We start from the raw sequence: 13,362 nt of genomic DNA, 5'->3' as shown, positions 1-13,362 counted from the left end.
ACGAAAGCCCACTTAGCCCCAAAGTGTCCATGTGGTCAACCCCAGGCAAGGGGCCATGACTGATCTAAGCCAGGGATCAATGAACATTTTTGGTAAAAGGCCAAATAGTAAAAAATTTTAGGCCTTGCAGGCCATCTGTCCTCACAACTATTCAGCTTTGCCACTGTGGTGTCAAAGCAGTCACAGCCAATGTGCAAATAAATGGGCACGACTTTATTTATAACAATGGCCTGAATTTGTTCCTGAGGTCAGAGTTTGTCTGATCCATGGTCTAAGCCAATCATGATAAAGTTATTCTTTGCTTTTTCCAAATTCCCTTGCATCTAAGGGCAAGGACATTTGACCCAGAACTGGCTAATGAGAACAAAACCAGTCATTTGGGGATGTTTCAGAAAAGCTGATAAAATGAGTCATATGTAGCTGGCACACTCCTTTCTCTTCCTTGCTTGAATGGAGATATAATGGCAGAAACTATAGCAGCAATTGTGTAGCCATTAGAGGAAGACCAAGGGAATCCCAGCAAGGTTGGCGCTAATATTAAGTTACTGAAACAGTCTCAGCAACTATCCATATCTGGACTTCTCCTTCCATGATACAGATAAATCCATATTTGATTAACCCACTGCAATGAAATCTGCAACACTTTCCTTCCTGATACACCAATGTATTTTAACAATACATAAACACATTCTCTACTTGCACTGGTGTACCCTGTATAATCTACTACACTTATATTTGCTTTGGTGAAAGCAGAAACTAGTTACTGAGTTTTACATACATGATATTCCTTAAGGTTTGAGAACAAGTTATGAAGTCCTTTTTCACATTTCCTTTCTCTAGGAATTATATATCTCTGTGTGTATATTATATATTATATAATTATATTATAATTATATTATGTTATCTATTCATCTTTTTATTTTTTGAAAATTCCATTTTCTAGCGCCTTAATTCAGTTTTTGTCTTTCTCTACACACTGGAAGGTTTTTGGAGGCAGTGAGACATCTGTTTAAATCATGAAACATTTTGGAGCCAGTCACAGTCTTATTTAAAACTTGGCTCTGCTATTTACTAGCTATAGGAACTTGGAAAAATTATTTAACTCTACCTGATTTTTGTCACCTGAAAAACAGTGATAATAATACTCATTACTGGTTAATTTAAGTGGAGACAATGAATGTAAAGTGCATGGCCTAGCTATTGTTGAAGTTCTGTTTATATGTCCTTTCTGTTGAGCATAAAGTGACAACTGTTTTTCAGTTTCTACATGTAAAACTTCTTTTTATACATTTCACAAAAGGATTACAGTGACTTGCCACAATTTATATTAATACATGCTTACCTGGGTGCAACAGTTTCCAGATTTGAATTTCATAGACTAGCATAATTTTTTTTTAATGGAAAGAGTACTAATACAGGGTTGATAACTCTTATTTTGTCAGGTAGGAATAATTTTAAGACACAACAGCCACAACAACAAAAACTATCTTTCACTATGACCATTATTTCACATATATATATATATATATATATATATATATATATATATATATATATATATATATTTTATATATATATATAAAGGCCATTTGAAAACCCAAAGAGTAAAATGAGTATAATCTCAGAAAAAAGGAGAGATCTTCCCATGAAAGCTGTGTTGGCACCCTTATACTAAATCTGGTATGCCAGGAGGATGGATGGAGATTTTATATATATATATATATATATAATGTATATTATATATAATATTTTATATATTATATTATATATAAAATATGTATAATATTTATATATAATATGCATATTAGGCTGTATATAATATATATATATAGAGAGAGATATTAGTGTGTGGGTATATATATAAACGCATATATACACACACTAATATTGTTATCTTTCTCTTTGGGAACCATGATGTAGTGAACATCTGGCCAAGTATTCCTTTCCATTAAGCATGTTATCAGTTTATTTTACTTCTAGCAGGCAGGTGGCTCTCAAACACATAGAAGTTGGCTTGACTCCTTAAGTGCCCCATGCTAAAGTGTCTTACCAACTGTGCCAGTTATCAAATTATTGCTTCCCAGCTCCAAATTCACCCTTCATTGTTTATCTTGTGAAAGTGAATCTGTACCCTTTATTTTTCCTTTGCTAGCTGACACCATGTCGAGGTCTATCAGGAAAGGACTCTGAAGAGATGATGCAGAAGAAAGGGGTTTTTCTTCCTGGTTCTGCGTGCTCACCTAGCAGGTCCCTGCAGAGTGTGGGCTTCTCCAGTGCCCGGCTCCTGCAGTGTGTGATGGCTGACAGCAGCCAGTGACTAGCAGCTCTCTCCAGGACCCACTGCCCCAGACAGTTTTGTAACAGAGGGCTCTGGTGAGAACCCTCCCATACACAGATTCACCAACTCCCTAGAGGGTGGTTTTCGGGAAAGTTCCAAAAGGCAGAGCTCCAGCGAGCTCCCTCAGCAGGGCACCAGAGTGACTTCTGTACCATGAAGGGAACTATAGCCATGTCCTCTCTAACAAGGCCAGGAGGCCTCTTCTTGGGTTCAATGTCAGCTCAGAAGACAGTGGCTGCTCCTCATATATGCTGTTTGCTATATTTTTTAAGAGTTCTTTTTATTTCTTACTAACCGTTCCCTGTTTCTCCAATATCCTGTTATAATTTATAATTATTTCTGTTTTTATAAATTATAACACTTTCCCTGTTTAAATTGCTATGTGGCTTCCTTCTCTTGACTGGATCCAAACTGATAGAGGAACTCAATCAGTTCTCCTACCACCGCTTTCACAGCTCCAGGTTGGGACCACAACAGTCCTCAGGGACCCTCAGGAGCAAGAAAAAAGGAAACTGAGATAATCAGAGGAACTCAGTAAAGCCTGGAGGCAAAGAGTAAAAGGAGACAGAACAAAATTAAAAGAAAATTATTTTGCTAGCAGCTAATAAACAGCTCAGGAGGCAAATTCCGAAAGATAGACCCAAAGGTCCCAGCTATTTTGAACAAGGCAGCATCATCTGAACGAGCGGTACAGTCCTTACCAGAGGGGCCGAGGGAAAGAAAATTTTACTTTACAGGCACCCATGTTATAGTTAAGCTTTTGAAATCCTTTAAAGAGGCTGATAAAAGACAATGCTCTGAGATGTTCATAATTCCCTGCCAGGAAACCCAACAGAGCCTAGAGTCCTTTTGTTTTTTTTTTACAGCAAGCCACCTCCTACTTTCTCTTCTTGTTTCCTTCAAGATTGATTATGGAATGAAACTCTCTAAAATTTTTTTATTAAAAAATCTTTGGCTGGCATCCAACTTAGAGTTATCATGTACTAACCTCCAATATCTCTTCTCTGACATCACTTTGTTTGAATTCTGCGCCTGGCACTTATTTATTTTTTTGTTTGTCAGTCCCCTCCCTGTGACGTGAAAGTTCCATGAGAACAAGGCCCTCATCTATCTTATTTACTGCTCAATACACAGAGCTTAAAGCAGTGCCTGGCACAGATGTGCTCCATATACATTTGTTTGTTGAATAGATCAGCAAGAGAAACGGACAGAGATAATACACATGGGGAAGGTTACAAAGAGATCTTACAAAGTACGTGCATCTCTGACTCCTTTGCTGAACTGGAAAAAGCTTTCCAGTTTCGCCTCAGACTTCTTGTGTTTATTATCCTAATGGTGGAGCCCATCAGAGGTCTCTTCTGTTTTTAGATTTAATCAAGATCTAAACAAAGTGATCTAAATAGAATAACTGGTTTCTCTTTTCTGGTAGTTTAATCTGCACCCACAAGGAACTCTAGACTGGGTTATACCCCATCTTGGAAGACCCTGTCCCCATAAAAAGGATTCCTTCACTCTAGAGGGTTGGGCTAAGGTGTTTTAGTTCATAGACTTATGCCTCGCACTTAAGAAAAATGTATACTGAGGCGTGTCACAGAATATCATCTGACACCCCTCTTGAGCAACAATTTTATTTCTGATAAGTAATTAGACTTTTTTTGTAGTGAAATTAATATAGATAGGATGGAAAATAAAATGTAAAAAAATGATGAATGGTTAAGATGAACCACTAGCATTCAAATAAATTTTGTGATTGCCATGACCGCCTGGGACTATACCCCAAGTCCCCTTTCCTCTCCTCTGCTTGTATGCAACGAGAGGGTAACCAAGAGAGAGCTCACCTACATACACTTGGCGGCTCGTGGAGGCTAAAGTAGAAAGCTGTTAGACTGGAGGCAGAGTGATCGGTTAGGACGCTGCTTCGGGCAAGTGATGAGGAGTTTAATCAGTTTGTATATGCTTCAAAAGTGCAAAGGAATATCATTTATAGTTGATTAAATACTGAGTTTATGGCATGTTTATATAAAAATCTGGGCATCAAGCCTAGATCTGAAATATGACCTGATACCATAAAATTGCCTGTATTTTATTTATACCTCTACTAGTTACATAGTGTTCTGTAAGTTTCAGGACCTTCTATAATAACTCTTTAAGTTACTTTTTCATTATAGCCCAAGATATTTTTCTAAACCATATAAGTACTTTCATTTATACTTGAGGTTTGTGGTTTTGTTTTCTTTCTTAAGTCGACCTTCCCATATCATCTGGTTTGTGCTTGCTGGCCTCTCCGAATTATTTAATATACTATGAAATCAATCAACAAATGCTAACTAGCCTATTCAGTTTCATTTTATGAAAATTGAATAAAGATAACTTTTATTACATCATATAGGTCATAAATAAGAAAATTAAAGCATCTTGATCACAAATTTTATGCAACTTTTGTGATTTTCTTAAGCGACCACTGAACTGTTTTGAGCTAAGGGCTTAATATCCAAAAGAAGTGAAGGGAGAGAGAGATCATGCTGGCTTTATACCCTGAGGTCTGTCCCACTCAGTTATGAACTGAAGCACACAGGACATAATATAAAACAAATGTAATAGAGACCCCTTGTAAACCACTTCGCCCGAATGTGTGCTTAACACATATTATTTGATGATTGTGTTGAAGAAAAATAGGGTTGCTGTGCACTCATGTGTATCAGACATGCATATTTGTCAGAAACATGGGTATAGCTGTCAAATCAGTTTCATCTTTTTTTTCTTTTAAAGGCAGCTAATATTGTGTGACCTAAAAAGTACTTGTTTAGTGAGAGCTTTGCTGATCTCAAATCATCTGATGCATATATTAGAACAAGTATTTGGATATGAAAAAACTAAATTTTGCTTCAAGTTATATTTTCTGTTAAGAATTGATAAAAATGATGTGAAGGGGTGGAGAGACATGCCCTGTTCAGTGTTCATGAGGCCATGATATCCAACAGACACTTGCAGCTTGAACAGTTTAATTAAAGGGCTGTTAGTGCAATGGAAAGCTGTAACCCCCATCACTTTTATAATTCTGTACAAATTATCAATGATTCTGGATGGGACAAACATATTCAGGATGGAATAGTTCAAGAGTAATTTGAGGTTTGCATCCATAAATGATCATCTCTGCTCTTTTCCCTTTTGCCAGACGAATGAAGAGGAGTCTGATGCCCAGAAGGAAAGCAGAACCACAAAATGGAAGAAGTTTGGGTACTAAAATGACCATGTGGAAGATCATCTCTGACTGGCAGTTGCTGTCACGGTACACGGGGTGAGGAAGTGGGAAGCAGCAAAAACAGCAAGATGTTTGGAACTCCCTGTTCCCAGTTCTCACCACCTGTCTTGGTGATACTATTTCCTCACCAAAGGCATGGAGAGCATAAGATATAAGAAATAATTATTTAGAAGTGTATGGAAAAAAGGAAACAGCAACACAACGGACTAGCCTCTTCTAACTGGGCAATGAATAACTTTCCAAGAAGTAAGTTAGGTATGCATAACTTAAGAGTAAGTTTCCAGATCCTTAACTTCTTAAAATCTATCTGCCTGAGAATGAACATGTGAGGGAAATACAGGTTCTCTTTCCCATCTCTCTTTTCCCACTGCCCTTCTCCAATTAAAAAAAAAGGGTGGGGGGCTCTCTATGGTGTATTATCTGGGGTATAAAATCTGTTGAGGGGCTAGGAGCCTCAAATAACGGACAATTCAAAATTCTGATGGAAGTGCTGTAAACTGTATGCCCTTAATGACTGGATTAAAAAAAATCTTTTTGCAAGTTAAATGGTTTCCTAATTCTTTACTTTCAAAGAGTTGAAGTTGGATCTAATCGGGCTGTCAGTTGGGAGATAATTAAAAATAATTTTTCACGATAGATCACTAGGTGATTTCTAGCATACAACTTAGAAGTGGTACAAAAAGCTATATGAATATGCTGTAATAAAACTTCAACATCCTTCTATTTATTTACAATTTAAAACTGTGAACAAGATTTTTCAACATATCTACAAAAAATAAAGTTGGAAACTACGTATCACCACACACTGGTCATAATGGCCATCATCAAAAAGCCCACAAATAATAAACGCTGGAGAGGGTGTGGAGAAAAATGAACCCTCCTACACTGTTGGCGGGAATATAAATTGGTGCAGCCACTATGGAAAGCAGTATGGTGGTTCCTTAAAAAACTGAAAATAGAGTTACCATGTGATCCAGCAATCCCACTCCTGGGCATATATCTGGAGAAAACTGTAACTTGAAAAGATACATGCATCCCAATGTTCACTGCAGCACTATTTATAATAGCCAAGACATGAAAGCAACCTAAATGTCCATCAACAGATGAATGGAGAAAGAGGATGTGGTATATATACACAATGGAATATTACTCAGCCATAAAAAAGAATGAAATAATGCCATTTACAGCAACACAGATGGACCTAGAGATTATCATACTAAGTGAAGTAAGCCAGACAGAGGAAAAACAAGTATCAGATGATATGGCTTATGTGTGGAATCTAAAAAAAATATACAAATGAACGTATTTTCAAAACAGAAATAGACTCAGACATGGAAAACAAATTTATGGTTACCAAAGGGGAAAGGGATAAATTAGGAGTTTGGGATTAACGTTTACACACTACTATATATAAAATAGATAACCAACAAGGACCTACTGTATAGCATAGGGAACGATACTCAATATCTTGTAATAACCTATAAGGGAAAAGGATCTGCAAAAGAATATATATATATATATATATATATATATATATATATATATATATATATATATATATATAAAACTGAATCACTTTGTTGTATACCTGAAACTACCATAACATTGTAAATCAACTATACTTCAATTTAAAAAAAAGAAAATTAGGAGTAGCTTTAATATTGATTCCTGTATTGTTCTAGCAATAAATAATATTCATATGTGGATATACTAACCATTCATCTCATTAAGAGATGAATTTCCAGTAGCATTTTACTTTTCATGTTTAATAATTATTTTTCAAATCTCACAATATATTTATGTTGTATGATTGTAAGCTGATAATATTTGTAATAATAATTTGTTCCAGAATAAAAATGTTAAGCACGTCGAATTTTATGGCTTTAGGAATTAAAAATATTAAAATTTTAATTCATTAGTATATGCTTTCTGCATATTAGTAGAATATAATGATCAATATAAGACTTTCAAGCATAAAATATTTTTAGAATAGATACATTTTGGGGAGGGAATCAAATGGAAATATTTGTTGAGTGAGAAAGAGGAATTATATAAAATGTCCATTTGAAAAAAGAGATTATTTGTACATTTTAAAACGCATGATGATGGTAACCAAATCATTATTCTTTTGGATATATTTGATTCTACTGGGCATATCTGAAAAGTGAGTAAGAATTTTATTTTAAAATATCAATGTGTAGGAACATGCTGGATACCACATCTTTTAAAAAGTTTTAAACTTATGAAAAAATTTACATGTTAACTTAAACATGTGTAATATGGTATAAAATACTTTACAGGGTGGATGAAAAAAAGAGGACAATTACAATGGACCCACCCTGCACAATAAAGAAAACCTCAAATATCTGATGGAAGAGTCTTACTTTAGCCTCTTATCCAATTAATAATGAATACAGTCATCAAAATAAAACTGTCAGGGGTAGGCACTATAATCAGTAAAATCTAAAATGGACCAAAAAATGATCATTGAATCAAAGCTTTTCATTAAAACTTAGATGGAAAATAATCAATCCTGATGAAAATAAATAATTCATGTAATATAAAATTGAAAGGGAAAAAACTGAAAATGGCTTAACTGTGAAGTAAATGAAAACGATCAAGAAATTAAGCTAGGGACTTCCTTTGTGGCGCAGTGGTTAAGAATCCGCCTGCTAATGCAGGGGACACGGGTTCGAGCCCTGGTCTGGAAAGATCCCACATGCCGCGGAGCAACTAAGCCCGTGCGCCACAAGTAGGGAGCCGGCGAGCCACAACTACTGAGCCTGCGTGCCACAACTACTGAAGCCCGCGTGCCTAGAGCCCGTGGTCTGCAACAAGAGAAGCCACTGTAATGAGGAGCCCGCGCACAGCAACGAAGACCCGACACAGTCAAAAATAAATAAATAAATCTAAAAAAAAAAAGAAAAGAAATTAAGCTGGCAAAATGATGGTTTTCAGGAAATGCATTTTCAATGAAAACTGAACAATATATACTATATTGCTATACTTCTGAGGTTAAATATTCATAAACACAGCCACTATCACTATGTGGGTTAAAATTGCAGGGTCAAAATATCGTATAATTGGGAAAAATTTAGGCAGCCCACCTACAGAGAGCTTTTTATTTAACAACCTTGCATTTTGCTCTAATTCATGAATTTATGTACCTGCCTCTCCTAGATTTAAAGCCTGCCTAGGGTCTGCCTCTCTTACTAGCTGTGAGACCTCAGGCAAGTTAGTTCATTTTTAATTCTTAAGTTTCCATATCATAAGATGGGAGAAATGATAGTACCTAACCTCACAGGGTAGTTGTGAGAATTGAATGAAATAATTCTTTTAAAAGATGCTTAGTACAGTGCCTGGCACACAGGAAGTGCTTAACAAACGTTAGCCTCCTACTCTAATTAATGTCTACTTTCTTGGGTGTATTTGTACAGACATACACATGAACACACACTCAGCGCATCTCCGGTTTTAACTTTCATTAATGACACTGCCAGCAAGGGAGTAGAAAACCTGGACCACAGCATATGACCTTTAAAACCAACAGCCACAGCTCTTGCTTCCTTGGTGGCAGTTTGCATTCTAGAAGTTTTCTGAAACCACAGTACTAACCTCCAACTAGAAAGCCCAACTATCGGGGACGTCAGCTACCACTCCCATCGTTAGTAGTGATAACTCTAGGAAGGTTTCTTCCTATCTAAGAAACAACCTATAATCAGGCCAGCTCTTGCTACCAAGCTTGTCCTCATGATTTATCAATTAATTTTTTAGTGACGCTCATTTAACAAGTATTTATTGAATTACCGCCATGAGCCGATGGCGAATGAGAGGCAGAGTCCCTGACTTCAAAGAGTTCAGTCTCTTGGAGACTCACCAACAGCGGGGAAGATGCGGGGGAGCAGGGAAGGAAGAGGGTCTCAAGCAGAAGGAACATGTATGTAAATATGGTGCTTTGGGGAATGGGTCCAGGAAGTCTGGAACATAGATTATAAAGAGGAGAGAGGTGAAAAATAACATTGAAATAATAAAAAGTGGATAGGGAGCCAGGATGTGGGGCTAGATCATGTAATTCAAGTTAAAGAGTTTGGATTTTTGGTCTGAGAGCAATGATGAGCCCCTATGTTAAACAAAGACGTGAGATGATTAAATTCACACTTTAGAAATCACTGCTGTGACTACAGTATAGAGGCTGTTTTGACTGGAGAAGGGCAATACTGTTTCAATAATCTATGCAAATGCTATTTTATAGTCCTTAGTAGAAAACCATGAACTCTTTCAGAAAAGAAGTATTATTTGTACCACTCCAATAGTATCTCTCACACTGTAGGAAGTACTTTAAAAATGATCTATTTTATTACATACTTCCTCCCAACTGTAGAGTTCATGAGGGTAGAGACTAGGTTGATTCCATTTTGTATTCCTTATAGAATCAGCACATGAAAGGAACTCAATCAATTTTGTGGAATAAAATATTTTAAAATTTAACTTACAAACTTTGATTTGCAGCTGGAGTCCTCTGTGCCTACTTCATCTTCAAAGGCATGTAACTCTCAAAATTACAGTAAAACTCTCAAAATTAAAAAATGATATTGGCAAGGTTGCTTCATTTTTGTCCTGCTCGTGAATGTTCCCATGTGTAAATATTATGTATTTGGCTGTGTTTCCTCATTTTCTCAAATTTGGCAAACTGAAATCTTGTATTTGTCCCTCTGCTGTAATTTTACAAAGGGAAGGGATGGGGGAGGCAGAACTCTACACTATTGGAAGGAAACTATTTTCTAGTTTCTAACACTCACTTTCACTTCCACACTTTCCCTTGTATTATTCTGTATAGTGACAAATTTTAATATATATTTAAAACAAATATGACATATATATTTAATATGACAAATATTTAAAACAAATATGACATATATATTTAATATGACAAATATATTTAAAACAAAAAATGACAAATTGTTATATATCTCCAAATAATCCTATCAGGTTATTTGGGTTTCTGGGTTAGAGGTTTTTCTTTGAATCAATTTGATAATAGGGTCTGATTGTGTAGATACTATAAATTGTCAGCACAAATTGTTTTCTGTTTTGGGAAATATTTCTTACTAAAGTTTTAGATATAGTAAGAAATGATACAAGATTAGATGGGGGAGTTGCAGTAATTATTGTTGCAATAGTGAAATCAGTCTTAACAGAGCAGACATAATGGAGAATTGCTTTTCACTAGAGATCTAGTTATCGTATGGAGAGAAATCTTTTAGAATATTAAAATGTTTTTTACTTCCCAATTTTTATTTTAGAAAATGTAAAACAAAAAATTTAAAAGTAGTGAGAAATGCATAATGAAGACAGAATTTTTTTAAATTTAAGGGTGAAACTTTTTTCTCTAGTTAACATTTATTTATATCATCCTGAAAAAAAATGGCATGCAATACAAATACTAGTGCACTTTTTAACTCATACCCATTACAGCTTCAAACACTTTAAAAAATTTTGGATCCCAGCACATCAATGAAAATCCTAATACAGTTTAAAAGGCATATATATGTATGGTATATAAGTATTTAAGAAGTGGTAACTACTAGTGGTACAAAACCCCATATTAAACCACAAGGTGCATTACACCCAGCTCTTACGTTCTAACCACCCTGATAACTTTCAGCTCCCAAATGTGCCATGTTCTACCCTGTCACGCTTCTGTGCCCTTGCACATGGTGTTTCTTCTGCCTGGCAGATCCCTCCCTATTCTGTTCTTCTGATTAACTCCTATTAATGACTAAGCAAGAAGAGCCTGCTTCTCCCTCTGAGAACCCTCTACCCAACTCTGACACTCACCAAACCATTATTACCGTGGTTGGTTTACTTGCAAACCTGTGAACCCACTGATAGCCAGAATTTTCAATGCATCTCTGCGGTTTTCATACGTAGCACAAAGCCCAGCACAGAGCAGTCATTTAATAGTAGTGATTAATTATGAATGCTTTTATTGATCTATATTTAGTAATACTCATGTACAGAAAAAGTTATCAATTTACAAGGTCTATATTAATTAAAAGCCATCCTATTAAGATAGTCCAGAATTGATTCCCAATTTATTATGTACTGGACAGGACATGGGAAGTGTCCCCTCCTGGTAAATTCCTTTTTACCATGTTGATTACCTGACCCCATCACTCTGGCCTTGGTGGACAGAACCGGGATGGACAGCTCATATAAAGTAGTTATCTAAGTATCAATAGAGTAGCCACAACTAGTGGCGGTGAGAATCCTGTCCATCACAGCCATGCTATTATGAATGCTGGCAGGCTGACCCCATCAGATAATCTTTCTTAATGATTTCAATGTGAGATATTCAGGGAAAATTTTAAGCAGGAGGGTGGGAAGAAGCCAAAAGATGGAGAAGGCAGTCACCAGAAATCATAAGGCAGCAGGAATTCTGAGGAAGCAGAAGCCAAGACATAAAGAGATGAGTCTAATGGTAGATGCAACCATCTCCTGCTCCAAACACATCTGGGACCACTTTGCTCTCTTGGATCCAGTCCCACTGGTCTTCCTCCAGTCTTCTGTCCATACCATGTTGTTTTCTGTCACAGGGCCAATGCACATATTCTTCCCTCTCTGGAAATACTTCCCCTCCCCTATCTGCCTACTTCACTTCTACTCATCCTTGAGCTCTCCTGACTTCCTATTTTCGCAACCGACCTCTCCCGCTGGGTAAAATTGCCCTAACACACACTCTCATAGCGCCACATGAGAGAAGGTCTCTTCACAGCACTTACCACAAACGTAATTTTGCACATTTACTATGTAACTTATTAATGTAATCTCCCTCACTCTGTGGCCATTTGTTTCTGCTCACTACTGTATTGCTTGGCACAGTGCCTGGCACATCGCAGAAACTCAATAAACATTCTGTTGAATGAATAAATTTAAGGTATATTTAAAGTCAGTTGGTCTGTAGTAGCAAAAATATAAACAAAGACAGACAGTAACCAGCACTATAATGTTAATGGGTGGCTGAGGTTGAAGGGACATTTAAAAGACTCAATCATTGGAACTCAGATGGAATTCCAGTTTTGAAGAAGGCCTGATGAGACTTTCCCATTCGTACTTCACTATGCTTTCCTACCATAAACTCTGTAGTAGACACTACTGCTCACCCACTCAGGATCTACTGCGGCTTCCCCTCCCCTCCACCTTCCTGACTAACAGAACCCTGATGGTGTTCAGTTAGTGACCTCTTCCATGCACTTCTGAGCCAGGGCACACCGACCTCATGGACAGTCCCAGAGGTGATCAGGTTTGAAAAGTGTCCCCATTCTTAAGAGGGCAGCAATGAAAGAGATGCTCCCTCTTTCCTCTAGACATTCCTGTGCTTAGGTTGATTTGGAGGAGTGTTGAAGCCACATTGCTATTGGTGTGAGAATGAGGACAAACCAAGGATGACAGAGTGGAGATGGGGAATGAACCTGGGTTCCTGAAAACATCCAGAAGCAGCTGAATCAATCAACCCAAGAGACTAATATAATTCAGGACTTACTCTTTTATGATAAACACACATACACACACATACATACATATATACGTATAAAGCCATTAGAGTTAGGGTATCTATGACTTGCCACTGAAAGTTTTCTGATGCAAACTCTTATTACCTGATGTAACTTTCATGCCTCTGTTATTTGAAGAAGGAAAAAGCCTGACTAATACACAAACACCCACACACCCCACAAAATAGGAGCTTTCTGTGCTATCTGCT

The 13,362-nt window shown here is 36.8% G+C and overlaps 1 protein-coding gene across 8 annotated transcripts in view; it reads right to left on the bottom strand.

The window, feature by feature from the left end:
• Positions 1–13,362, bottom strand: part of NBEA (neurobeachin) — a 612,623-nt gene that overhangs the window by 123,396 nt on the left and 475,865 nt on the right. The window lies entirely within an intron of this gene.

This window comes from Balaenoptera ricei, chromosome 18 (assembly GCF_028023285.1).
Source record: "Balaenoptera ricei isolate mBalRic1 chromosome 18, mBalRic1.hap2, whole genome shotgun sequence".
Classification (NCBI taxonomy): domain Eukaryota; kingdom Metazoa; phylum Chordata; class Mammalia; order Artiodactyla; family Balaenopteridae; genus Balaenoptera; species Balaenoptera ricei.
The sequence above is the reverse complement of the archived record's forward strand: the minus strand, read 5'-3'. Positions and strand labels throughout refer to the sequence as shown.